Source organism: Heteronotia binoei, chromosome 14 (genome assembly GCF_032191835.1).
Source record: "Heteronotia binoei isolate CCM8104 ecotype False Entrance Well chromosome 14, APGP_CSIRO_Hbin_v1, whole genome shotgun sequence".
NCBI classification, from domain to species: Eukaryota; Metazoa; Chordata; class Lepidosauria; order Squamata; family Gekkonidae; genus Heteronotia; species Heteronotia binoei.
Window position 1 is genome coordinate 67,423,746 of NC_083236.1, and position 26,875 is coordinate 67,450,620.

The following is a 26,875-nucleotide window of genomic DNA, read 5'->3' on the forward strand; positions in this document are numbered from 1 at the left end:
GCTGCTGGAATGGCCTTGGGTCAGCCAGAGCTCTCTTATCTGGGAGAACCGGGTTTGATTCCCCACTCCTCCACTTGCAGCTGCTGGAATGGCCTTGGGTCAGCCATGGCTCTTGCAGAGGTTGTCCTTGAAAGGGTGGTTGAAAGAGCCAGTTTGGTGTAGTGGTTAAGTGAGCGCACTCTTATCTGGGAGAACCAGGTTTGATTCCCCTCTCCTCCACTTGCAGCTGCTGGTATGGCCTTGGGTCAGCCATAGCTCTTGCAGAGGTTGTCCTTGAAAGGGTGGTTGAAAGAGCCAGTTTGGTGTAGTGGTTAAGTGTGCAGACTCTTATCTGGGAAAACCGGGTTTGATTCCCCACTCCTCCACTTGCAGCTGCTGGAATGGCCTTGGGTGAGCCAGAGCTCTAGGGCAGCTCCTGGGAGAGCTCTCTCAGCCCCACATACCTCATGGGATGCCTGTTGTAGGGGAGGAAGTCACCCGAAGGAGATCACCCGAAGTGCATTGTGACTTGAGGATACTTTCCACCATCACCAGAACTGGAGGGGGGGCCCTCAAGCTTCTCATGGCCAAGGTGTCTAAAATTACTCCCTCCCAGGACAAAGGATTATCCTGCCCACCCCCCTAGTTGGTATCTAAAACTTTTGATCTTGGTATCCAGGAATTGGAGCTATTTCCCCTGCCCTAGCTTTGAGCTAGCCCTTGTCCAGAAAGGAGATCCATACTCAGCAGAAAGCCACGGACAGCCTCTTGGTTTCTTTGTAGGGAGGAAAAAGGGTAACCCAACAGGTCCCCCTATTTTCCAGACGAGTCCTTCGTTCCAAGCCCAAACGCAGGCTTGCTTTCTGGGCTCATTTCCCTGCTGCCAGAGAGAACGAAGGCTTCCCAGACCCTCAAATTCCTGCTTGCAGCCCATTTCCATCGGACGTTGGCTTTCTGATAAGCATCATCATCATCGCTGAGTAATGCTCAGCAGTATCCGAGGGGAAAACCCAGTTTTGCTCTGGATGTTTAATTATGCTGATATTCTGGGCGTAATTAAATTTTTTCACCGAAAAGGAGCATTTGTTCTGCAGCAATGTAATTTGTTTCTTCGCACTTTCTTTCACACTTTTATTTCTTCGTTCTTTTGTTCATTCATTCCTTCATTCCCAAGCGTTAATCACCCTTTGGATGAAGAAGTATTTCCTTCATTTCTTTGCATTATCATTCTTCTGTTCTTTCTTTAATCCCTTTGTCCTTTTTCAATTCTCCCATTCCTTCATTCTTTCTGCCACGCTTTTGTTCTTCCACGCCTCTGTTCTTTCATTCCTTCTGTTCATTCATTCATTCTTTCATACCGTGCTTTCGTATTTTTTGTCCTTCTGTCCTTTCATTCTCCCATTCTTTTATTTGGTCATTTCTTCATTCCTTTGTACTTTCATTCTTTTGTTCTTTCTCTAATTCTTTCCTTAATAACTTTGTTCTTTTGTTCCTTGGTACTTTCTTTCATACTTCCATTCTTCCTTTCGTTCTTACTCTCCCTGCAGTTTGGTGTAGTGGTAAGTGTGTGGTGTGGAGGTGAAGCGCATGACCCTTTTTTAAGACTCTCTCCTTCTGTTTCCCTGCATGCGTGACGCGTCTGGCTGTCTCAGGGCCTTTTGGTACAACTGGGATCCATTCCAGAGGTGACCACCACAACTTCTTTGATTCCCTCTGTTGCTTCACAGGCCGCCCTGGTGCATCCTCTGATTTTGGCAAGTGGTTCAGGGAGCTGAAAGCGGCCCCGTGGCGCAGAGTGGTAAAGCAGCAGTACTGCAGAACTGTGGTCTGAACTCTCTGCTCATGGCCTGAGTTCGATTCCGGTGGAAGCTGGTTCAGGTAGCCGGCTCCAGGTTGACTCAGCCTTCCATCCTTCTGAGGTTGGTAAAAGGAGAACCCAGCTTGCTGGGGGGGAAAGTGTAGATGACTGGGGAAGGCAATGGCAAACCACTTCGTAAAAAAAGTCTGCCATGAAAACGTTGTGAAAGCAACGTCCCCCCAGAGTCAGAAACGACTGGTGCTTGCACAGGGGACCTTTCCTTCCTTTCCTTTGTCCCCATTTGAAGAGCTGGGGGAGATGACGGTTTGCCCACAAAATCCCTGCAGAACCTTTAAGAGCAGCTACATAAGAGCCCCGTGGCACAGAGCGGTAAAGCTGCAGTACTGCAGGCCTAAACTCTGCTCACGGCCTGAGTTCGATCCCCGGTGGAAGCTGGGTTCAGGTAGCCAGCTCCAGGTTGACTCAACCTTTCATCCTTCCGAGGTCGGTCAAATGAGGCCCAGCTTGCTGGGGGGAAAGGATAGAGGACTGGGGAAGGCAATGGCAAACCACCCCGTTAAAAGTCTGCCGTGAAAACGTTGTGAAAGCAACGTCACCCCAGAGTTGGAAATGACTGGTGCTTGCACAGGGGACCTTTCCTTTCCTCATTGAGCTGCAGGCAGAAGTCTTCTTCTTCAGCCAGCCTTGCATTCAAGCTCCTCACTGGCCTTTTGCTGTCACACAAACTCTGTTGAATCTCTGCCTGCTCACAAGTGGCAATCTTGGTCTAGATCACTGTGGAACAGCCCCCACCTGTGGGTAGCCAGGCCCAATTCAAGAAATATCTGGGGACTCTGGGGGTGGAGCCAGGAGACTTCAGGGGTGGAGCCAGGAGCAAGGGTGTGACAAGCATCATTGAACTCCAAAGGGAAATCTGGCCGTCACATTTAAAGGGACCGCACACTTTTTAAACGTCTTCCCTCCGTTGGAAATAACGAAGGATGGAGCACCTTCTTTTGGGGCTCATAGAATTGGGCCCCCTGTCCCAATCTTTTTGAAACTTGGGTGGTGTTTTGAGGAGAGGCACTGCATGTTATGCTGAAAATTTGGTGCCTCTAGCTCAATAAACAGCCCCCCCCCCCGGCAAGCTCCAGATACCCACAGATCAATTATCCATTATATATGACAGGGGTGGCCAATGGTAGCTCTACAGATGTTTTTTGCCTACAATTCCCATCAGCGCCAGCTGGAGCTGATGGGAGTGGTAGGCAAAAACATCTGGAGAGCTACCGTTGGCCACCCCTGCTCTATGAGAATCGGTCTCTATAGGGAATAACAGAGTGCCCAGCAGACATTTCCCTCCCCTCCCTTCCCCTCCTTTCTGATGCCCCTAAAGTGGGGTGGGCCTTCAAACAGGGGAATCCCCTGCCTTGGCCAGGAGGGACATTGGCAACCCAAGTAACCTTGAACTTGCAAAAAGCACATGGAGAGACAGTGGATGGCTAGAGAGGAACATGAAGAGCCCCGTGGCACAGAGTGTTAAAGCTGCAGTACTGCAGTCCAAGCTCTGCTCACAAGCTGAGTTCGATCCCGGCGGAAGCTTGCCTTTCTTGCCTCATGGTTGACTCAGCCTTCCATCCTTCCGAGGTTGGTAAAAGGAGAACCCAGCTTGCTGGGGGGAAAGGATAGATGACTGGAGAAGGCAATGGCAAACCACCCCATAAAAAAGTCTGCCGTGAAAATGTTGTGAAAGCAATGTCACCCCAGAGTCGGAAACGACTGGTGCTTGCACAAGGGACTGCCTTTTAAGAGAGGAACGTGCTAAAAATCCGTTCAAGACAATTTACGTATTTGAAAAGCTGTCATTGAGAGGAGGGGAAGGAGCTGTTCCATTTGGCAGCTGAGGAGAGGACATGGAGCAATCGGCTCAAACAGAAAAGTACCGGCTGGATATTTGGAAAAAAAATTTATGGTCAGAGTAGTTCAGAGGTGGAACCAGCTGCCTAGGAAGGTGGGGAACTCCCCTTCATTGGCGGTCTTCAAAACGCGGCTGGACGATTATTTGTTGGAGATGCTTTAGGCTGATCCTGCATGGAGCAGGGGGTTAGACTAGATCAGGGGGGTGGCCAAACTGTGGCTCGGGAGCCACATGTGGCTCTTTCACACATATTGCATGGCTCTTGAAGCCCCCACCGCCCCATCGGCTGGCTTGGAGAAGGCATTTCTCTCTTTCAATCACTTCTCCAAGTCTAGCCAGCCAGTGGCTTGGAGAATACATTTAAAGTTAAAGTTGCTTCCTTTCCACCTCTCTCTTCCCCCTCCCCTCCATCTATTTGCCTTCCTTCTTTCCTTGCGGCTCTCAAATATTTGACGTTAATGTCTTGCAGCTCTCATACATCTGACGTTTATTCTGTGTAGCTCTTATGTTTGCAAGTTCGGCCACTCCTGCTCTAAGCTCTCACCATCCCATCGACTGGCTTGGAGAATGTACTTCAAGTTGTTTTCTTTACACCTCTCTCTCCTCCCTATTTATTTGCCTGCCTTCCTGTCTCACGGCGGCCAGACATCTGACGTTTATATCATGTGGCTCTTACATTAAGCAACTTGGGCCACCCCAGGACTGCGTGGTCTGTAGGGTCCCTTCCAACTCGATGGTTCTGTGATTTTTATGAATGAGATCCAAAACAAGCTCCGCCCGCCTTTTGCAAAGGACTTTCTGGATTTATGCAAACGTCCCTGGCAGAGGTGCAAGTTGAAAGTTTATTCGCAGCCCAAGCCAGCATCCAAAACAGTAAAATCATACAAAATTAAAATGGAATGACCATAAAATCGTACATAAAAAAGCTTAAAATACTGCTGAAAAACTAAAAATATAACAGAACATGGCAGCTACAGCAAACAGATTGGCAAAGGTGTTTAGCCATTTCATGTCTGAATCATTAGAGTTTTCCTTATTCTTGTGGCAAGCCAGCCAAATGTTGCTAATTTGTATGAAACCTCATTTGTATGTATAGAGGACTGGGGAAGGCAATGGCAAACCACCCCGTAAAAAGTCTGCCATGAAAACATTGTGAAAGCAACGTCACCCCAGAGTCAGAAACGACTGGTGCTTGCACAGGGGACCACCTTTACCTTTAAGAGTCCTATGGCGCAGAGTGGTAAAGCTGCAGTACTGAAGTCGGAGCCCTCTGCTCACAACCTGAGTTCGATCCAGGCGAAAGCTGGTTCAGGGAGCCCACTCCAGGTTGACTCAGCCTTCCATCCTTCCGCGGTTGGTAAAATGAGTACCCAGCTTGCTGGGGGGAAAGTGCAGAGGACCGGGGAAGGCAATGGCAAACCACCCCGTAAAAAGTCTGCCGTGAAAATGTGAAAGCAACATCACCCCAGAGTCGGAAACGACTCTGCATGCACAGGGGACTACCTTTATCTTTAAGAGCCCCGTGGCGCAGAGTGGTAAAGCTGCAGCACTGCAGTCGGAGCCCTCTGCTCACAACCTGAGTTCGATCCCAGCGAAAGCTGGTTCAGGTAGCCGGCTCGAGGCTGACTCAGCCTTCCACCCTTCTGAGGTCGGTCAAATGAGTCCCCAGCTTGCTGGGGGGAAAGTGCAGAGGACTGGGGAAGGCAATGGCAAACCACCCCGTAAAAAGTCTGCCGTGAAAACGTTTGTGAAAGCAACGTCACCCCAGAGTTGGAAATGACTGGTGCTTGCACAGGGGACTGCCTTTACCTTTATTGGATTTATATCCCGCCCGCCGCTCCGAAGAGTCTCAGAGCGGCTCAAAATCTCCTTTCCCTTCCTCCCCCACAACAGACACCCTGTGAGGTGGGTGGGGCTGGAGAGGGCTCTCCCAGCAGCTGCCCTTTCAAGGACAACCTCTGCCAGAGCTATGGCTGCCCCAAGGCCATTCCAGCAGGTGCAAGTGGAGGAGTGGGGAATCAAACCCGGTTCTCCTAGATAAGACTCCGCACACTTAACCACGACACCAAACTGGTTTATGTAACCTCGGAGTTCTTATCGTCAAGAAGATTCTTAAGGAGCTGCAGTTTTTGGCTTCTGGTAAAAGGTATGGCCGTGGAAAATGGAAATACTTCGTGAAGATCATTATAAGCCTCACAGTCAAATGTGACATGGACTAAAGATTCGATACCATCATTGCAGCAGGGGACATAATCGTTCTTGGAACGGCACTTTTTTGTATCTCCCCTCCACCACCACTGAAGGGGGAATGTCCCACCTCATAAGAGTAAACGTTCTCCTATAGTTATTATTTGTTAAGCCAGGGGTGTCGAACTCTTTTGTTATGAGGGCCAGACCTGACATAAATGAGACCTTGTTGGGCCGGGCCATGTCGGGTTGGGCCAAGCCATGTGTGTACCTATTTAAGCAGAGATATAAACTTTATAGAGGAACATAAGAACATAAGAGAAGCCATGTTAGATCAGGCCAATGGCCCATCCAGTCCAACACTCTGTGTCACATAAGAACATAAGAGAAGCCACGTTGGATCAGGCCAATGGCCCATCCAGTTCAACACTCTGTGTCACATAAGAACATAAGAGAAGTCATGTTGGATCAGGCCAGTGGCCCATCCAGTCCAACACTCTGTGTCACAGAAGAACATAAGAGAAGCCCTGTTGGATCATGCCAATTGCTGATCGAGTCCAACACTCTGTGTCACATAAGAACATAAGGGATGCACTGTTGGATTAGGCCAATGGCCCATCCAGTCCAACACTCTGGGTCACACAGTGGCAAAATTTTATATATATATATACACACACACACACACACACACATACACACACACATACACACTGTGGCTAATAGCCACTGATGGACCTCTGCTCCATATTTTTATCTAAACCCCTCTTGAAGGTGGCTATGCTTGTGGCTGCCACCACCTCCTGTGGCAGTGAATTCCACATGTTAATCACCCTTTGGGTGAAGAAGTACTTCCTTTTATCCGTTTTAACCTGTCTGCTCAGCAATTTCATCGAATGCCCACGAGTTCTCGTATTGTGAAAAAGGGAGAAAAGTATTTCTTTCTCTACTTTCTCCATCCCATGCATTATCTTGTAAACCTCTATCATGTCACCCCGCAGTCGACGTTTCTCCAAGCTAACAGACAAACGCAATTAATTTTTTTTAATAAAACAGGACACAGACAAACGCAATTAATTTTTTTTTAACTTAAAATATTAGCACTCATTAGTCTTTCTTTGTATTTCTCCCCTGGGATCCAGGGAACTGGGCAAAGGAAGCTCTGGCTCTTTCCTTCTTTCCCCAGGAGACTGGGGTGGGGGAAGCCTCAGCAAATAGAAGGAAGTGAGACTTGGCTCAGTAGCTCTGCTGTGCGATCGAGAGAGCCTGGAAAAACAAGCTCTGCCTTCCTCCCCAAGGGAGGAGCTTCAGCCAATGGAGAAAATAGAGCTTTAGCTACTCTAGATGCAGTACGATTGAGCAAGCCTGGCAAAGCAAGCTGTTATACAGAAGGAAGCAAGAGAGAGGGAGAAGGAAGCAGATGACAGCCTGTTGCTCGGGGGCCTGATAGGAGTCCTGCGGGGGGTTTGATTCGGCCCCCGAACTGCATGTTTGACACCCCTGTGTTAAGCGGTATAGGTAGGGCTTCGGGGTCACCCTGGCAGATGTTCATGAGCTACTCTAGCAGGCCCTTGAATGGACATCCAAGCCTTGCCCGGAAGGGAACCCGCAGGGAGGGAAGTCTCCTTGGTTGCTGAGCCGTGGCCCAGCATCACGTGGCACCTCGCGGCGAAGTTTTGTTTATGATGGCAAAGCATTCTCCTCTCCGTGTTTCTTTTTTCCTGAACGGGCCTGAACTGAAGGCAGAAGGGAAGGAAGGGTGCAGGGGCTGGGGCAGTCCAGGTTTCACTGGATTCGTTCAGTGGCGCGTTTCCATTGCGGAGCAGATTCACAGTGACACTCGTCAGAAACCCTTTATCGCAAAGCCTTCCGGCTCCGTTATCTGCGAACGTTAATGGACGCTGTAGGAGCGCCACACAGGCTCGTGTGTTTGACGGGGGCTTGTAAAGATGCCTGGAACTGGACCGTCAAAGCAGGAGAGATAAGCAGATGGGGGGAGAGTGGCTAAGGCTGGATATATCGATCCGAGCGCTGATTTCCCAAGGTGGTGTTGCTGGATTTGTGTGTGTGATGCGTTAGGTGAACATAAATGCGTAAGAAGAGCGCTGCTGCATCGGGCCAATGCATCCTGGCCACAAATGTGCCACTAAGATTGGTGTAGTGGTCAAGTGCACAGACTCTTATCTGGGAGAACCAGGTTTGATTCCCCATTCCTTCACTTGCACCTGCTGGAATGGCCTTGGGTCAGCCAGAGATCTTGCAGAGGTTGTCCTTGAAAGAGTGGTTGAAAGAGCCAGTTTGGTGTAGTGGTTAAGTGCGCAGACTCTTATCTGGGAGAACCGGGTTTGATTCCCCACTCCTCCACTCGCAGCTGCTGGAATGGCCTTGGGTCAGCCAGAGCTCTTGCAGAGGTTGTCCTTGAAAGGGTGGTTGAAAAAGTCAGTTTGGTGTAGTGGTTAAGTGCGCAGACTCTTATCTGGGAGAACCGGGTTTGATTCCCCACTCCTCCTCCGCTTGCACCTGCTGGAATGGCCTTGGGTCAGCCACAAGTTCTCTCAAGGAGCAGTTCTGGGAGAGCTCTCTCAGCCCCACCAACCTCACAGAGTGTCTGTTGTGGCAAAAGATCTGAAAGCCGCTCTGAGACTCCTTTGGGTAGTGGGTGGGGTATAAATCCAAACTCCTCCTCCTCCTCTTTTTCTCTTTCTCCTCCTCCTTCACCTTCTCCTTATTCTCCTTCACCTTCTCCTCCTTCTCTTTCACCTTCTCCTCCTTCTCCGAAGCTCTTCTCTCAGCTTCTCCACGCATCTGGCATCTTATATTGTGGAAGAACCTTCCCTTCAGGGACTGCGTTCCCTTCCCTTCAGGGAGGGCCATACCTCCGTGGGAGAGCCTCCACTTGGCATGCAGAAGGTCCCAGGTTCAATCCCCGTCATCTCCAGTTTAAAACCGCATCGCAGGTGAAGTGAAAAACCTCTGCCTGAGACCCTGGAGATCTGCTGCCAGACTGAATCAGGTGGAAATGAGGCTGGTCTGTGAAGTCAAGATGATCAGGAGAGAGACAGACATCTTGGGAGACGGAGTGCCAATTGCTCGGGACAGCAAAAAGCTGGTTCCCCACCCCCCGCCCCTGCAAAAAAATCTTGTGGATAGATATAATGAAGGAAAAAGAAAGAGAAGCACATGGTGGAGATTGGAAGCGCCTGTTTCTTTTATCTGCCTTTGCTCCAGTGGGCGCCTTGGCTCTTGGAGAAACCCCCGGCTGGTTCTTTTATGTATTTCTAGTTGGAAAAAAAAGAGAGGAAGGGGTGGGGGAAGGAGAGTGAAGCGATGCCTCAGGGACGTGCGCCACGCATGAGCACCTCAAATGTAAATAATGTGTTTTCCTAGGGGCTTTCCGCCTGATCATTCAGAACACGGCCCCAGTGCCTTTTAGTTGTGGCGCGGAACTCTCTCCGGAGAGAGCTTTCCACAATGGAAGCCCATCTCTTGTCATCAGGGCACGCTCCGTGATGGAACTGTCTCCTGCCCAGTTCTGAGGTGAGGGGCGGGGGGAGCAGCCAAAGTTGGCCTTTGGTGGTTTACAGCTGCAATTCAGGACTGAACGAAACAATCCTTCAAGTCCACAGACTTGCGGGCAGCCGTGTTGGTCTGAAGCAGTTGAACAAAGCAGGAGTCAAGTGGCACCTTCAAGACCAACCCATTTTTATTGAGAACGTCAGCTTTCGTGTGCTCTTAAGCACACTTCCTCAGACGAAGAATCCAGCACAGTGAGCAAAGCCATACAGAGCTGAGCAGAGCCATACAGAGCTGGTAGGCGGCGGCCCAGAATGCAACACGGTACAGATTCAAGAACCAATGACGGCGAAGTAAAATTATCTGGTAGGCAGCGGTTTAGAATGTAAAATGGTACAATGGCAGAATAGTAAAATTAAGCAATTGAGCAAAACTTTGGTCTGGGTAGCATGAGATCAAAGGTTTGCTCGATTTGTTAATTTTACTCCTGCTTTGTTCGGTATTCTGAACTTTTAAGACTTTTGAGGTCGCCCTGCTGTTCGCCGCTTCTAGCTGCGCATTGCTGCACGTCGCCCCAAGCCACGAAAGGGTGGGAAGGCGGAAAGGTCGTTGGAAAGGGAGCAACTAATGGAAGGCTACTAAAGGAAGGAAGGCGTTCGTCACGAGCGATATCATAAACTGTGTCCCGTACAATAGATTCCTGTGCACAGGCATTTGGATTGAAGCAAAAGAACAAAGAGCCCCGCGGCACAGAGTGGTAAAGCTGCAGTACTGCAGCCCGAGCTCTCTGCTCACAACCTGAGTTCGATCCCGGCGGAAGCTGGGTTCAGGTAGCCGTCTCGAGGTTGACTCAGCCTTCCCTCCTACCGAGGTCGGTAAAATGAGTACCCAGCTTGCTGGGGGGAAAGTGCAGATGACTGGGGAAGGAAATGGCAAACCGACCCATAAAAAAATCTGCTGTGAAAACGTGATGCAACGTCACCCCAGAGTCGGAAATGACTGGTGCTTGCACAGGGGACGACCTTTTACCTATTTTTTTAACAGAACCAAGTTTGAGTTTGGTGGCACCGTTAAGGCCAACAAAGTTATTCTAGATATAAGCTTTTGTGTGCGCACATACTTCTTCCGATACATGTGCATGCGCTCGAAAGCTTATACTTAGAATTAAACTTTGTTGGTCTTAAAGGTGCCACTGGACTCAAACTTTGTTCCGTTATCCTGTACGTGTGACTATAGCTTGGATCAGTCGCAGTTCTCTCTGGGCTCTCTCGGCCACACCTACCTCACAGCCAGTGTTCCCTCTAAGCTGAGTTAGCATGGGATATCTCACAGGTTTTCAGCCTCCAGTTCACACATTTTTGTCAGGAACATATATGAACATAGGAAGCTGCCTTCTACTGAATCAGACCCTTGGTCCATCAAAGTCAGTATTGTCTACTCAGACTGGCAGTGGCTCTCCAGGGTCTCAAGCTGAGGTTTTCCACACCTATTTGCCTGGACGCTTTTTAGTTGGAGATGCCAGGGATTGAACCTGGGACCTTCTGCTTTCCAAGCAGATGCTCTACCACTGAGCCACTGTCCCTCCCCTTAGACATAAGAACATATGAAGTATCGGGATTCAAGTTGAATGTCGCGAAAACGAAATTTTTAACTAAAAATATCGAGAAAGAACAAATTGAACTTTTAGAACAATTGTCAGGTTTTAAATGTGAAAAGAAGATAAAGTATTTGGGGATACAGCTTACAAATGATTTAAAATCCTTATACAGAGACAACTATGAAAAAATATTAAAAGAACTCCGTAATGATTTAACTAACTGGAAAGACCTACAAATCTCTCTCCTAGGTAGGATCGCCACAGTTAAAATGAACATTCTTCCAAGAATTCTATTTCTGTTTCAAACAATTCCAATTACGCTGCCTAAATTATTTTTTCAACAACTTAACCTTATGACCAAGGCTTTTATTTGGCAAGGCAAGAAAGCTAGAATTAAACTGAAAGTCTTACAAGATAGTAAATTAAGAGGTGGCCTAGCACTACCGGACTGGAACTTGTATTATAAAGCTTGCTGTATTGCTTGGTTGAGAGTCTGGTGTAAATTAGATAACAGAAAATTATTGACCATTGAGGGCGCTGGACTGGGAGAAGGCTGGCACAGCTATATGTGGTATCATGCCCCTACCAAAACTGGCCGCTTCCTCAGACACGAAATAAGGAAGTCTTTGTATAGGACTTGGGAGGAAATCAAAGCTTATTACACTTACACTCCAAAATGGTTATCTCCGATTGAAGCTTTGACTCACCCAAACTTGTACAATTGGGATATCGTGCAAGATTATGCTTACCTTTTAAACGATCATAACGAGTTGATCGAGGAGGAGACTTTTAAGCTAAGTTGGTGGCTTCAGTGCCAACTTAAATCAAGATTCCGCAATGACAAAGAACATATGAAGCTGCCTTCTACTGAATCAGACCCTCTTGGGTCCATCAGTCAGTATTGTCTACTCACACACCTATCTGCCTGGATCCTTTTTAGTTGGAGATGCCGGGGATTGAACCTGGGACCTTCTGCTTACCAAGCAGATAATCTACTACTGAGCCACCGTCCCTTCCCTAAGACATAAGAACATATGAAGCTGCCTTCTACTGAATCAGACTGGCAGCTGCTCTCCAGGGTCTCAAGCTGAGGTTTTTCACACCTATTTGCCTGGACCCTTTTTTGGAGATGCCAGGGATTGAACCTGGGACCTTCTGCTTACCAAGCAGATGCTCTACCACTGAGCCACCATGCCAGAACATACTAATTGACTGGCCCCAGAACACACTAATTAATGCAGGAGCTCCCAACTTTAATGCCAGTAGCTCACAACATAGAATGTTTGCTCACAAGACTCTTCAGTTTGGCGGGAACATTGCTGGCAACCTTATTAGTAACCTGGGCTTTTTCACTGGAGACGCCAGGGACCGGACTTGGGACCATCTGCGTACAAAGCAGAGGCTCTTCCCTGGCTCTTCCCCTGAGCCACCACGTCTCTTCCCCTCGGTTTCAGGTGAAGGGCAGAGTCCTGTGTCAACCTTGCTAATTTTAGAGATGTCACTACCCAGAGAGGGGAGGTGCTCTGTGTGTGTGTGTGTGGGGGGGGGAGTGCATTCCCAGCCAGCAGTGCAAAGGACCGAGGGGTGAACCGTCAGTCTCCTGGTTTGGCTTCGGCCTGGCCGGGAACCATTTTGGGGTCGTGAGGGAGGAGGGGCTTCTTTAAGGTGAACTAGGTCAGGGCTAAGCAAGCAGGATTCCAGAGAGTCCACCCGAGCGTGAAAGTTCATCTTGGAGGAGAAGCAGCAGCCAACCCAGCCGCGTCCCGCCCTGACCTATTTTAAATAGCACGGCGAGAGAGTGCCGATGGTTAGCGCAGGCAGCCAGCCGAGAGGGCGCCCATTCATAATTCATGCACATCTTTGGTTTGTGAATGAGAACCAGGAGATGCAGGAATGCCGTAGGATCGGGGCAGCCTCTCTCGGGCCCGCGCCCGGCAATCAGAGATGGGCAACCAGGGCTCTCGTTTGGGGCCAGAGCTGTGGACTGAGAGCAAAGATGACGGGGCCACTGAGTATGTGCAGAGTGCCTTTGGCCAGGTTTTCAGATCGGTGAGGGTGGTGTCAAAGGCTGCCTCGGTTCCAGCCTCCAGGGGGGTAAAAAGCAATGTGGCATCCACGATAAACCAGCCTCAGATATAATATAATTGCTAGGCAATTCATGTACGCCATACCAAATTCTTATTAGAAATACAAAATGACAGTAGTGCAAATAAAGACCACTCCAGAGTCCCAAGTCTCACCACTTGCGGTACTTGTCCCTTTGATGCAGTGGGTTCGAGATGTGATCCGGTGAGCCGTATAACCAGAGTCCAACGCTCTAATTCTTCTTTCAAACACAGCCAGGGTAGAAACTAGCAGCAGCAAAGCACAACACCGCAACGGGGATGCACATGCTGCCCTGTTTCACGCGAGGCTTCTACAAGCTTCATGAACGCTTGTGGCCTTGAAACAAGAGACCAACGCGCCAACATTCTGCAGACAAACAACAAGGAATTTTGTCTCGTGTGCATAAATTGCCTAGGCGTTTTTCTTTATCTGAGGCTGGTTTACCTGTCTACCTTAAGGACCGCCTCTCTCCATATATCCCCCAGACAGCACTGAGATCTAGTTCTCAAAATCTTCTAAAAAGTCCCTGGACCAAGGAAGGCCAAACTGAAAACAAGGAGGGAACAGGCCTTCTCAATAATGGCTCCCCACTGGTGGAATCAACTGCCAGAAGAAGCGCGAGCCCTGCGGGACTTTAATCAGTTCCACGGGGCTTGTAAAACTGTCCTTTTTCAACTGGCCTATAAGATGGAATCCTGAAAGTAACATCTAAGCATCTGGATGTGTATATATACTGTACTGTAGCACCTTTCAATCTGTAGTGGTTTTAATTAATTTATTCATTTAATGTGTTTTAATTGTATCTTATTGTATTATTGTATTGTGTAATTGTATTTTATAATCATGGTACACTCCGTGTCTTGTGAGCCGCCCTGAGCCGGGGAGTGCGGGATATAAATAAAAGCTGCTGCTGCTGCTGCTGCTGCTGCTGCTGCTGCTGCTGCTTCTTCTTCTTCTTCTTCTTCTTCTTCTTCTTCTTCTTCTTCTTCTTCTTCTTCTTCTTCTTCTTCTTCTTCTTCTTCTTCTTCTTCTTCTTCTTCTTCTTCTTCTTCTTCTTCTTCTTCTTCTTCTTCTTCTTCTTATTATTATTATTATTATTATTATTATTATTATTATTATTATTATTATTATTATTATTATTATTATTATTATTTACCGTGGATGCTGTATTGCTTTTTACCTGCTCCTCTTCCCACGTTACTCTTTGTTGTTGCTATAGCTTCCGGGGGGGGGGGGGAGCTGGGGATCCCCCAGAATTACGTCTCATCTCCAGACTACGGAAATCACTTCCCCAGGACCAGATCCTGGCAATCTTCTGCAGAGGGCGGGTATTCTGGGGCACCTGGGAGAAGCTAAGATCAGCATCTTCTCTATTTTCAGGCCAAAACTGGAGCATCCGCCTTGGTCTTTCTATTGGTTACTGGAGGCAGAACCTGGGGCGGGGTGGGTGGTGGGTGGGGAGAGACTCCATTGTAGTCCTGCCTTTGAGGAATGCATGAAAAAGTCCTCACTTACCCCTCCTTGCCCTTTGCCTCGCCAAGAGGGTCCTTCTGATGCGATGGCGTGAAATGTATGTGCAGGGAGAGGCTGAGGAACGGAGAGTTTGTTCCTGGGAAGCCTCCTCTCCCTCTTCTTGGTGCTCTCCTCCTCCTCCTCCTTCCTGACCAGGGTCAGATGAAAGCTGCAGTCAGATGCGATTAAACTCAGTGCTTGTTCCTCTTCTTGTGTCCTCCAGGAAAGCCACTTCTGGCAGGCGGGAAACCAGGGGCTTCTCCTCTCTGACTCATTCATGGCGTGCTCAGGGCCTTCGAGGGCTCTATGAATGGCACAGAGCAAAGCTGCCGTCTCCTCCCAGAGTCCGGCAGGAGAGAAAAGGCCCAGGGGGTGGGAAGCCTTGTCCACAAGGACTAGGCTCCCTGCTTTCCAACTGTAACCCCCTGTTGCCTTGTATGTGACCTCCTTTGGGTGGCCAGGTCTAATTCTAGAAATATCTGGGGACTGTGGGGGGTGGAGCCAGGAGACTCTGGGGGTGGAGCCAGGAGCAAGGGAGTGCCAAGCAGAATGGAACTCCAAAGGGAGTTCTGGCCATCGCATTGAAAGGAACCGCACACCTTTTAAATGCCTTCCGTCCATTGGAAATAACAAAGGATAAGGGCACCTTCTTTGGGGGCTCATAGAATTGGACCCCCTGGGCCAATCTTTTTGAAACTTGGGGGGGGGGTGTTTTAGGGCGAGGCACCAGATGCTATGCTGCAAGTTCGGAGCCTCTACCTCAAAAAATAGCCCCCCTCAAGCTCCAGATACCTGCAGATCAATTCTCCATTATTTCCTATGGGAATTGGTCTCTATGGGGAATAATGGAGTGCCCAGCAGACATTTCCCTCCCCGCCCCCTGCTTTCGGATGACCCTGGAGGGGGGGAGGGCCTCCAAACTGGGGGATCCCCTGCCCCCACCTGGGGATTAAGACCAAAACCGGGAACCGCAGTGTATAGATCGATAAGAAAAAGAAAGAACACTGAAATTGACAAGCTTTAAATAAATGCACGCAGTGCTTTGAAATACTTCATTCATTGGAACTTCCCAAAATATCTTTTAAACAAAATTTAAATAAAATATCTTTTTAGATAAAAATATGGAGCAGAGGTCCATCAGTGGCTATTAGCCACAGTGTGTGTGTGTGTATATATATATAAATTTTATATAATATAATATATAAAAATTATATAATATATAATTTTTTTGGGCCACTTTGTGACACAGAGTGTTGGACTGGATGGGCCATTGGCCTGATCTAACATAGCTTCTCTTATGTTCTTATGTTTAAACATAATTCAAGAGACTCAACCGTGCTCAATGTCTAGAAATTATAAGCTGTGAGCTGTTGCCTTAGCACGGGGTAAGAATTTATCTTTGACATTTATGTATCTTAGTACAGGTGTATTTGCACATATTTTGGAAAATTATATTAATTTTTTGATTGTATGTTAAGTTCCACTGCCCCTGCCTGGAGATTAAGACCAAAACCGGAAACCACAATGTATAGATTGATAAGAAAAAGAAAGAGCACTATGAAAATGACAAGCTTTAAATAAATGCACGCAGTGCTTTGAAATACTTCATTCATTGGAACTTCCCAAAATATCTTTTAAACAAAATTTAAATAAAATATCTTTTTTAAACATAATTCAGGCAACTCAACCGTGCTCAATGTCTAGAAATTAGAAGCTGTGAGCTGTTGCCTTGGCACGGGTTAAGAATTTCTCTTTGAAATTTATGTATCTTAGTACAGGTGTATTTTCACATATTTTGGAAAGTTATATTAATTTTTTGATTGTATGTTAAATTCCCCTGCCGCTGCCTGGGGATTAAGAACAAAATCGGAAACCACAATGTATAGATTGATAAGAAAAAGAAAGAGCACTATGAAATTGACAAGCTTTAAATAAATGCATGCAGTACTTTGAAATACTTTACGGCGGCCAGTGGAAGTGGCAAATGAAACACAGATTGAACCTTGGGCTCTTGTAGCCACACCTGTTGGATGGAGGACTGCTTGGTGTAGTGGTTAAGTGCGTGGACTCTTATCTGGGAGAACCGGGTTTGATTCCCCACTCCTCCACTTGCACCTGCTAGCATGGCCTTGGGTCAGCCATAGCTCTGGCAGAGGTTGTCCTTGAAAGGGCAGCTGCTGTGAGAGCCCTCTCCAGCCCCACCCACCTCACAGGGTGTCTGTTGTGGGGGAGGAAGGGAAAGGAGATTGTGAGCCGCTCTGAGACTCTTCAGAGTGGAGGGCGGGATAGAAATCCAATATCTTCTTCTTCATCTTCTGCTACCTCTACATTATTCAAATATTACAGTACACCTGCGCCTATCAGGAAACGGGATGTACAGACAGCAGGATATGTTACCAGTTCATTACAGCGTTGAATATGGACTTTTGGAACCAATGATATAATTTGTGGGCATTGAGCTCGATTGAGTCACTGGCATTTTGTTTAAAATATATTTTGGGGAGTTCCAATGAATGAAGTATTTCAAAGTACTGTGTGCATTTATTTAAAGCCTGTAAATTTCACAGCGTTTTTTCTTACCCACCTGGAGATTGGCAACCCTAGGACCACCCCTGTCTCTGCCAGATAGTGATGCCATCCGCCAGGGATAAAAGAGCATGACGCAGAACTGCGGAACACTGACCTGCCATCCCAGAAAGGATCCAGAACAAGATTCTACAGTTTCTTCCAAAAGAGGAGTATTAAAAGCCTTGCACATCCTCTGTGGAGAACGTCATGGGTGTCTTGCTGAATCAGACCGGTCAGCTAGGGTTGCCATCCTCCAGGTGGGGCCTGGGGGATCTCCTAGAATTACAGCTAATCTCCAGAGAACAGAAATCAGTTTCCCCAGAGCATATGCCACCACCACCCCAGCCAAAAGCAACCCTACACAAGAAAGGAGAGCCCCGGGCGAGTGAGGCCTGCTTGGATTGGCTAGAGATCCAGCCAGCTCAAGCAGGCCTCGCTCTCCTGGGGCTCTCCTAGGCCGCCCCCCTCCCCAGTCAAAAGGCCAGCAAGCCACCCGCCACCCAAAATCATAAGAAGTGGAGAAAGGGTGGGGCGGGCTTCTCCAGGGGTTAATGAGGGCTGCTGGGGGTGTGGCAAAGCCCCTGGTGGCTGGCTGGCTGCCCGCTCTCCTGATCCAGGGATTGTTATGCAGCTGCACCTACTATTCAACGGACAAGGTAGGTGGGGAGGAGGAGGGGGGCTGTCAGAAAGGTTCAGGAGCTGTGCTGCTGTGAGTTCCTGCTGAATTCAAGACCTGCCCTAGAGAAAATGGCTGCTTTGGAGGGCGGGGCCTATGGCATTATATCCTGCCAAGGTCCCTCCCCTTCCCAAATCCCGCCCTCTTCAGGCTCCACCCCCAAAATATCCAGGTATTTTGCAGCCCAGAGGTGGTGACCCTAAGTGTGGTCAACTACGGGACTGAGGCCTTCCCAATGTTACATCATAGCAGTGGGATTCAGAAGTTTACTGACACCTACCCAGAACGCCAGAGAAGGCCTGTGGCTCTTCTCTAGGGTTGCCTGGTCTGTGCTGGAAAATACCCAAAGACTTTTGGGGATGGATCTGGGAGAGTGTGGGGTTTGGGGAGGGGCTTCCACATGGTGCAATGCCGTAGATGCCGCCTTTCCAAGCAGCCATTTTCTCCAGGAGAGCTGAACTCACCTAAAGATCAGTTGGAGAGTCAATTAGGTGTGGTGGTTGAGCGCGTGGACTCTTATTTGGGAGAACGGGGTTTGATTCTCCCACTCCTCTGCTTGCAGCTGCTGGGATGGCCCTGGGTCAGCCACAGCTCTCGCAGAGATGTCTTTGAAAGGGCAGCTTCTGGGAGAGCTCTCTCAGCCCCACGCACCTCACAGAGCGCCTGCTGTGGGGGAGGAAGGGGAATGAGATACTGTGAGGTGCTCTGAGATGCTGAGATTCGGAGTGGAGGGTCCTTGAAAGCTGTCCTTGAAAGGGCAGGTTCTGGGAGAGCTCTCTCAGGCCCACCCACCTCACAGAGCGTCTGTTGTGGGGGAGGAAGGGGAATGAGATACTGTGAGGTGCTCTGAGATGCTGAGATTCGGAGTGGAGGGTCAGAAGCAATAAGCAAGGTCTTCTAACTGATCCCATCCCAACATTAAAAGATATCAAGCGAGGCTGCGTCCACCACGTTTGACTTTGACATCAAGGATTTCCTGCACCTCACGATGAATCTGACCATGAATCAGAGTTGGGGACGGTGGATCCATCTGGGGGTGCCATGACGAGGACCCAGGGTTAGGTTTGCCAATCCCAAGGTGCCAGTGGGGGTTCTTCCGCTTTCCCAGACTCCTTCCCGCCCCCAGTCAGCTGGCCGGCGGGGGGAAGCCCCGCCCCCAAAGCCAGCATGTGACTTTCCCCTTCCGGAGGCTTCAGTCTCCGATTGGAAAGGCTTCCTCTTGGGATGGGGTGTCTGTGTTACTTGGAAGAAGTTGGCTGCAACTCGTGAGTAGAGAGGCCAATCCCTCGCTTCAGAGTCGCCAGAAATGGGGGTGGGGAGGGAAACATCTGCTGAGCACTTCATTATTCCCTATGTGGAGATCGATTCTCATAGGGTATAATGAGGAATTGATCTGGAGGTTTCGAGGGCTCTGGGGGAGCTATTTTTTGAGGTTGAGGCACCAAATTTTCAGTATAATATCTAGTGCCTCTCCCCAAAGTACCCCCCAAGTTTCAAAACGATTGGACCAGGGGGTCCAATTCTACGAGCCCCCCAAAAGGTGCCCTTATCCTTCATTATTTTCTATGGAAGGAAGATATTTAAAATGTCCCTTTAAATGTGATGGCCAGAACTCCCTTGAAGTTCAATGATGCTCGTCACACCCTTGTTCCTGGCTCCGCCCCCAATGTCTCCTTGCTCTACCCCCAAAGTCTCCTGGCTCCACCCCCAAAGTCCCCAGATATTTCTTGAATTGGACTTGGCAACCCTACCCAGGGTCCTTCTTCAGAAAGCTGGCATGAAAACGAGGGTGCACAAGTTTACGGTTTTTTGGCAGTTCTAGTTCTCCAGTCACTTTATTGATAATCTGTTTAATTGTAAAAGTGCCCACCCCCAGTTTGGAGTCATGCGACCTCTGAATCATTTGTTTGCATAAGGTAGGGGGTACGTAGAGTTTCTCCCCCTTCCGCCAAAGCCCATCTTCAGATTTTTCTAAATTGAGCTCCCCCCCCCCAGGTGGGTTATCCAGAACAGCTTGTTTCAGTTCCATTAAAAATCTCTCCGGGGGCTCGGCTGCCTTCCAGCTCTGTGCACATGTGGTCCCTAAGGCGCTCCATTGGGAGGGCGTGAAGAGTGAATCTACAAACTCCTCCCTTTTGCCGTCGTGTTGTGGGAGGCAGGACAGCGCGTTGGCTAGGAAGTTCAGTTTCCTTGGGATGTGGCTCAACTTAAAATTAAACCGCCGGAACAAGGCGGCCCACCTCGCTTGTTGTTGAGGTTGCAGGTGGCTATAAGGGCAGCCAGGTTTTGTGACTGGTCCACAGTTCAAAAGCTCTTTTGCCCCCTCTAGGTAGTGCCTTCATTTTTCTAGGGTGAGTTTAATGGTGTCCCAAACAGACCAATTGTGTTCGGCTGGGCTAAACTTCTGGGATAAGTACGCACAGTTGTGCAACTGGCCGTCTGGCCCTTCTTGGAGCAATACGGCTGAGCGGTCGACGAACCTTTTATTTTCGTTGGGGTGCACTATGCAGGGCTCAGACGTAAACCGTGCCTTCAGTTTATTGAACACTTTTTGACACTCCCCTGTCCACTGGAGGCCAGAACTGTCTTTCAGGGCTTATGACCCCTTCCCTTTGGTTTTTAACAGCTCGGTAAGGGGTAGGGTGATCTCGGCAAAGTTATTGATGAACCCCCTGTAAAAATTGGCAAAACTCTGGAGCTGCTTGTGGGTGCAAGGAGGTTCCCAATCAACCACCGCTTGCACCTTGTTCAGGTCCATCCACAAACCTCCCGTGGATATGCGGTACCCCAGGAAATCAAGTTCCGTTTTGTGTAATTCGCACTTGGACAGTTTGGCAAACAGTTAATGCTCATATAAGGTCTGGAGTACTTCCCTCACCAACCAGACGTGCGAGGGCAGGTCCTGGGAGTATATTAAAATGTCATCCAAGTAACAAACCATGCTCTTGTATAGATACTTATGTAACACTTCATTGATCAAGTTCATAAACATCCCTGGGGCCCCCTTGAGGCCGAACGGCATGACCAAATATTCATATTGTCCGAGCGGGGTGTTAAATGCGGTCTTCCACTCGTCCCCCTCCTTGATGCGCACCTGGAAGTATGCATCCCAGAGATCGAGCTTGGTAAAGATCTTCCCTTGGGACACCTCCCCCAAGAGGTCCCGAATGAACGGGAGAGGGTACATGTTACTCATAGAAATCTCATTCAACCTGTGAAAATCAGTACATAGCCGTAAACTGCCGTCCTTTTTCTTTCTGAAGAGCACAGGGGCGGCATGGGGGATTTGGCCGGTTGTATGAAACCCCAGCGTAGGTTCAGCTCCAGAAACTTTTGTAGCTCCTCCCACTCCCCGCAGCTCATTGAATACAGTTTGGCTTTGGGGAGAAGCTCGCCTTCCACCAGCTCACTGGCGCAATTCGTATCTCGGTGGGGTGGGGGTAGCTTGTCCGCCTCTTGGGCATCGAATACCTTATGTAGGTCTTGGTATTTGGGGGGTAGGATGCGTGCCTCTACTTTGGTAACACACAACTTCTCCAGTTGGGGAAGGGGGTGCGGGCCCCACTTTTTGTACCAGCGGTGACTCTCGCACACCGGGTCTAGGAAGTATATTGCACTCCCACTCCATTGGACGAGTGGGTCGTGGTCGGCCAGCCACTCTAGGCTGAGGACGGCTTGGAATTTGGCAGACGGGGCGATAATGAAGGTGCGGGGCTCCCAGTGTTCTCCCACCCTTAGGGCGTCCCCGTCCCCGTGCTACACAGCTCCCCCTTCATTGAGCTCCTGTGAGAATCAGTCTCCATAGGGAATAATGCAGTGTCCAGCAGACGTTTTGCTCCCCTCCCCTCATTTTCTGATGACCCTGAAGCAGGGGGACAGTCTCCAAACCAGGAGATCCCCCGCCCCCACCTGGGGATTGGCAACCCTACTGACCACTGAAGTACCTGGAGGACTTTTGCTCTGTGGGCAGCTGAGCACCCACTGTTGGAGTCTCTGGCCACAATACCCATGGCCGGCGCACGTAGTCTTGCCAGTCCCCAGGTCCCAGCGGGGGTTCTTCCACTTTCCCAGGCTCCTTCCTGCCCCCAGCCAGCTGCCCAGCGGGGGGAAGCCCCACCCCCAGAGGACCATGTGACTTTCCACCTCCGGAGGCTTCAGTCTCCGATTGAAAGGCTTCCTCTTGGGATGGGGTGTCTGTGTTACTTTGCAGAAGTTGGCAGCAACTCATGAGTAGAGACACCAATCCCTCCTTCAGAGTCTCCAGAAATGGTGTGGTGGGGGGAGGGAAACGTTTGCTGAGCACTTCATTATTCCCTATGTGGAGATCGATTCTCATGGGGTATAATGGGGAATTGATCTGGAGGTTTTGGGGGCTCTGGGGGAGCTGTTATTTGAGGTAGAGGCACCAGATTTTCAGTTTAGTATCTAGTACCTCTTCCCAACGTACCTCCCAAGTTTCAAAACGATTGGACCAGGGGGTCCCATTCTATGAGCCCCAAAAGAAGGTGCCCCTATCCTTCATTATTTCCTATGGAAGGAAGACATTTAGAAAGGTGTGCTGTCCCTTTAAATGTGATGGCCAGAACTCCCTTGGAGTTCAATTATGCTCGTCACACCCTTTTCCCTGGCTCCACCCCCAAAGTCCCCAGATATTTCTTGAATTGGTTTTGGCAACCCTAGGCGCGCGGGAGTAGTCTGACATTTTTCTCAGGCAGTCCAATTCTAGCGTCTGCCAATACAGCCTGGCAGCAAGGGGGAACGCCGCCGAGGTCCCCAATGGGCCCGGCAAGATGCAGCGAGAGGTTGTGGCTGGAAAAGGAGCCGTCTGGAGTGGAAAGTTCTGTCTCCGCCCCCTTTCCCCCCTTTCCTCCAAACCGCAGGGCCAGATGGAAGCAGGCAGCAGTGGCACGGCTGGGTAGCGAGACAGGAAGGAGAAGAAGATGCGGGTGATTCACACTTGGCACCGGGCTGCTTTTCCAAGGAGGCAGGCAGCGTGTGAGAGAGGCTGGGCTGAGAGAGAGATGGCATCCCACCTTCCTGGATCTGGCTGGGCCTTCCTCTCCCCTGCTTCCTACCTCCGTCTTTCCTGCCTCTCGCTTCCTTGCTGTTCTCTTGCTCTCTGTTGCAAAGAGAAAATTCCAAACCCCACCAGCTGTATGTGGCTCCGCTTACTGTACCTCATTCCTCATCTGAGAAGTGTGCAGGCACACCCGAAAGCTGACATTCTGAGTAAAACTAAGTTGGTCTTAAAAGGTGCGATCGACTCCTATTTTGTTCTACAGCCTCCTACAGTTCCCTTACAGGCATTGCAGAGAGCGAACACCGGCCGCACTCTGATTCGGATGGCTTGGGGCTCAGGTGTAAGGTTGCCAATGGGCCTGGGGAAAGAGGGAAACCAAGTATGACAGAGGCAGTGTTCCCTCTAAGCTGAGTTAGTGTGAGCTAGCTCGCAGCTGAGCCTGTTTATGGGAAAGGGCGGAATATAAGCCTACTAAATAAATAAAATTTTAGCCTCTAGCTCACACATTTTTGTCTTAGAAGAAGAAGATATTGGATTTATATCCCGCCCTCCACTCCGAAGAGTCCTCAGAGCGGCTCACAATCTCCTTTCCCTTCCTCCCCCACAACAGACACCCTGTGAGGTAGATGAAGAAATTGGATTTATATCCCGCTGTCCACTCCTAAGAGTCTGAGTGGCTCACAATCTTCTTTCCCTTCCTCCCCCACAACAGATACTCTGTGAGGTAGATGAAGATATTGGATTTATATCCCGCCCTCCACTCCGAAGAGTCTCAGAACGGCTCGCAGTCTCCTTTACCTTCCTCCCCCACAACAGACACCCTATGAGGTAGATGAAGATACTGGATTTATATCCCACCCTCCACTCCGAAGAGTCTCAGAGGGGCTCACAATCTCCTTTCCCTTCCTCCCCCACAACAGACACCCTGTGAGGTGGATGAAGATATTGGATTTATATCCCGCCCTCCACTCTGAAGAGCCTCAGAGCAGCTCACAATCTCCTTTCCCTTCCTCCCCCACAACAGACACCCTGTGAGGTAGATGAAGATATTGGATTTATATCCCGTCCTCCACTCCAAAGAGTCTCAGAGCAGCTCGCAATCTCCTTTCCCTTCCTTCCCCACAACAGACACCCTGTGAGGTAGATGATATTGGATTTATATCCCACCCTCCACTCTGAAGAGTCTCAGAGCAGCTCACAATCTTCTTTACCTTCCTCCCCCACAACAGACACCCTGTGAGGTGCGTGGGGCTGGAGAAGGCTCTCACAGCAGATGCCCTTTCAAGGACAACTCCTACAAGAGCTATGGCTGGCCCAAGGCCATTCCAGCAGGTGCAAGTGGAGGAGTGGGGAATCAAACCTGGTTCTCCCAGATAAGAGTCCGCACACTTAACTGCTACACTAAACTTAGCTCAGGAAAAATGGCCCCAGATCAAACTGATTGATGCGGCAGCTCACAGCTTAATGCCAGTAGCTCACAAAGTGGAATTTTTTGCTCACAAGACTTCACAGCTTAGAGGGAGTCAGGTTTTATGATGACAATTCTAATTCAAGAAGCATTTTAAGGTAGATGCTGAGCGGATATAATTTAGTCCACCGTCCAGTGATGTCGGGTGTGTTGTGGCATATGCAAATGAGTTGTGCCAATGAGCTCCGGTACCTCTTTTTCTACAACATGACCCCTGCCCTTAAGGGATCAGGACAGCTTCCCTGCAGGCCTGTTGGCGACTCTACAAGTCAGGCAGTGTTTCAGCTTTTTTATGCATTGGCTTCATTTCCCTGGGAGAGTGAAAGCTCAGATAGATGCAGAGTTGTCCTTCAAGGTCAGATAGCAAAAAAAGTGCAGGGTTAGATGGCAAAAAAAGAAAAAAATGAACTGGCTGTTAAAAGGGGAGGGTTGCCGATCCCCACGTGGGGGCAGGGAATCCCCGGTTTAGAGCCCCCCCCTTCAGGTCATCAGAAAGCGAGTGGGGGGAGGGGAAGGAATGTCTGCTGGGCACGCCATTATTCCAACTGATCTCTAGACCAGGGGTGGCCAAACTGTGGCTCTTCCACACGTATCGTGTGACTCTTGAAGCCCCCACTGCCCTGTTGGCTGGCTTGGAGAAGGCATTGCTCTCTTCAAATCCCTTCTCCAAGCCAAGTCAACTGGCAGCTTGGAGAATGCATTTAAAGATTCTTTCCACCTCCACCTCCCCATCTATCCTCCCTCCCTCCCTCCCTCCCTCCCTCCCTCCCTCCCTCCCTCTCATGTTCATGTCTTGAAGCTCTCAGACATCTGACATTTATTCAGATAAACCCTACCCTTTAGTTTATTTATGATTTGTATCCCGCCCTTCCACCAAGTGTCTCAGGGCGGCTGCACCCCCAAATCTTTCCAGGCTGCACCCCCAAATCTCCAGGTATTTCCAAACCCAGAGATGGCACCCCTACCGGTCACCTTCCGTCCCCCCTACCCGGTTCGGTTAGTCCCCACCATCTGAGGGTGGCAAGTTGCTCTCTCTAAGCTGTGGAGTCTTGGGAGTCAAAATTCTACCTCATGAGCTACTGGCATGAAAGTTGTGAGCTCCTGCATAAGGCCGTTGGCTCTGGGGCCATTTTTCCTGAGCTAAGATGAAAATGCCTGAGCCGGAGCCTAAGGAACTGTGAGCTAGCTCACACTAACTCAGCTTAGAGGGAACACTGGAAGGAAGGGCCTTCTCGGCTGTGGCACCAAAACTTTGGAACTCCCTCCCCAGGGAGAGTTGTCTCTCCCTTTGCAGATGTTGTCTGCCAGCAGCTGAAGATGTGTGTGTGTGTGCGTGTGTGGTTTTTTTGCTTGACATACCTACGCACGTAGAACCAGCTAGGGCTTTTTTTATAGCAGGAACTCCTTTGCATATTAGGCCACACACCCCTGATGTAGCCAATCCTCCAAGAGCTTACGGGGCTCTTTGTACAGGGCCTTCTGGAAACTCCAGGAGGATTGGCTACATCAGGGGTGTGCGGCCTAATATGCAAAGGAGCTCTTGCTACAAAAAAACCCCCTGGAACCAGCCACCTTGTGCAGTGCCCCGAGCAGCAGGCGGTCTGAATGTCTCCTCCAGACGGTGCCGCGTCTCTTCCCTGTGCCACCTCCTTTTAGAGGGCTTGCTGCCTGGATCCCCTCTTTCCCTCTGCGGCTGCGGCTGCTTTCTCCAGGCAAAGAGCGGGGACAGCTGAGCAGCCTTTGCTGCCACGGAGAGAAGCGCCTGCCACCCACTCCCGTGGTTGCTTGTTTTCAGGCAACTTGGCAACCGTGCACATATTTCTGGGCTTCTCTGCTCCCTCCCTCCTTCCTTCCCAACGGGGGCCGGGGGTGGCTCTGTGACAAGTTAAAGAGGAGGAGGCGGAATGCTGGGGAAAAGGGGGGAGCTTGCTGTGCGCCTGACATGCCGCGTAGAAAAGTTAGGGCCTGAGCCAGAACTTAAGAACACAACAACATAAGAAGAGCTCAGCTGGATTGAACCAGGCGTCTATCTAGTCCAGCATCCTGTCTCACACAATGGCCAGCAGGGTATTGAATCTGAGGCCTTTCCTTGATAAGAACGGCAAAGGAGCCCTGCTGGATCAGACCAGGGAGGGTCCATCTAGTCCAGCCTCCTGTCTCACACGGTGGCCAACCAGTTCCTCTGGAGGGCCAACAACAGGGCGGAGAGGCTGAGGCCTTCCCCTGAGAAGAACATCAGAAGAGCCCTGGTGGATCAGACCAGTGAGGGTCCATCTAGTCTAGCCTCCTGTCTCACATAGGGGCCAACCAGTTCCTCTGGAGGGCCAACAACAGGGCAGAGAGACTGAGGCCTTTCCCTGAGGAGAACATCAGAAGAGCCCTGGTGGATCAGACCAGTGAGGGTCCATCTAGTCTAGCCTCCTGTCTCACATGGTGGCCAGCCAGTTCCTCTGGAGGGCCAACAACACAACAGAGAGACCAAGGCGTTCATAAGAACATCAGAAGAGCCCTGCTGGATCAGACCACGGAGGGTCCA

At 49.7% G+C, this 26,875-nt stretch overlaps 1 protein-coding gene and 1 non-coding gene across 2 annotated transcripts in view; one reads left to right on the forward strand and one right to left on the reverse strand.

Annotated features, from left to right (window-relative positions):
* The window catches only part of JPH3 (junctophilin 3), a 106,898-nt gene that overhangs the window by 14,862 nt on the left and 65,161 nt on the right, over positions 1–26,875 (forward strand). The window lies entirely within an intron of this gene.
* TRNAS-GGA (transfer RNA serine (anticodon GGA)) lies at positions 10,903–10,973 on the reverse strand. Its single transcript has one exon. It is a non-coding gene; the product is annotated as a tRNA-Ser (tRNA).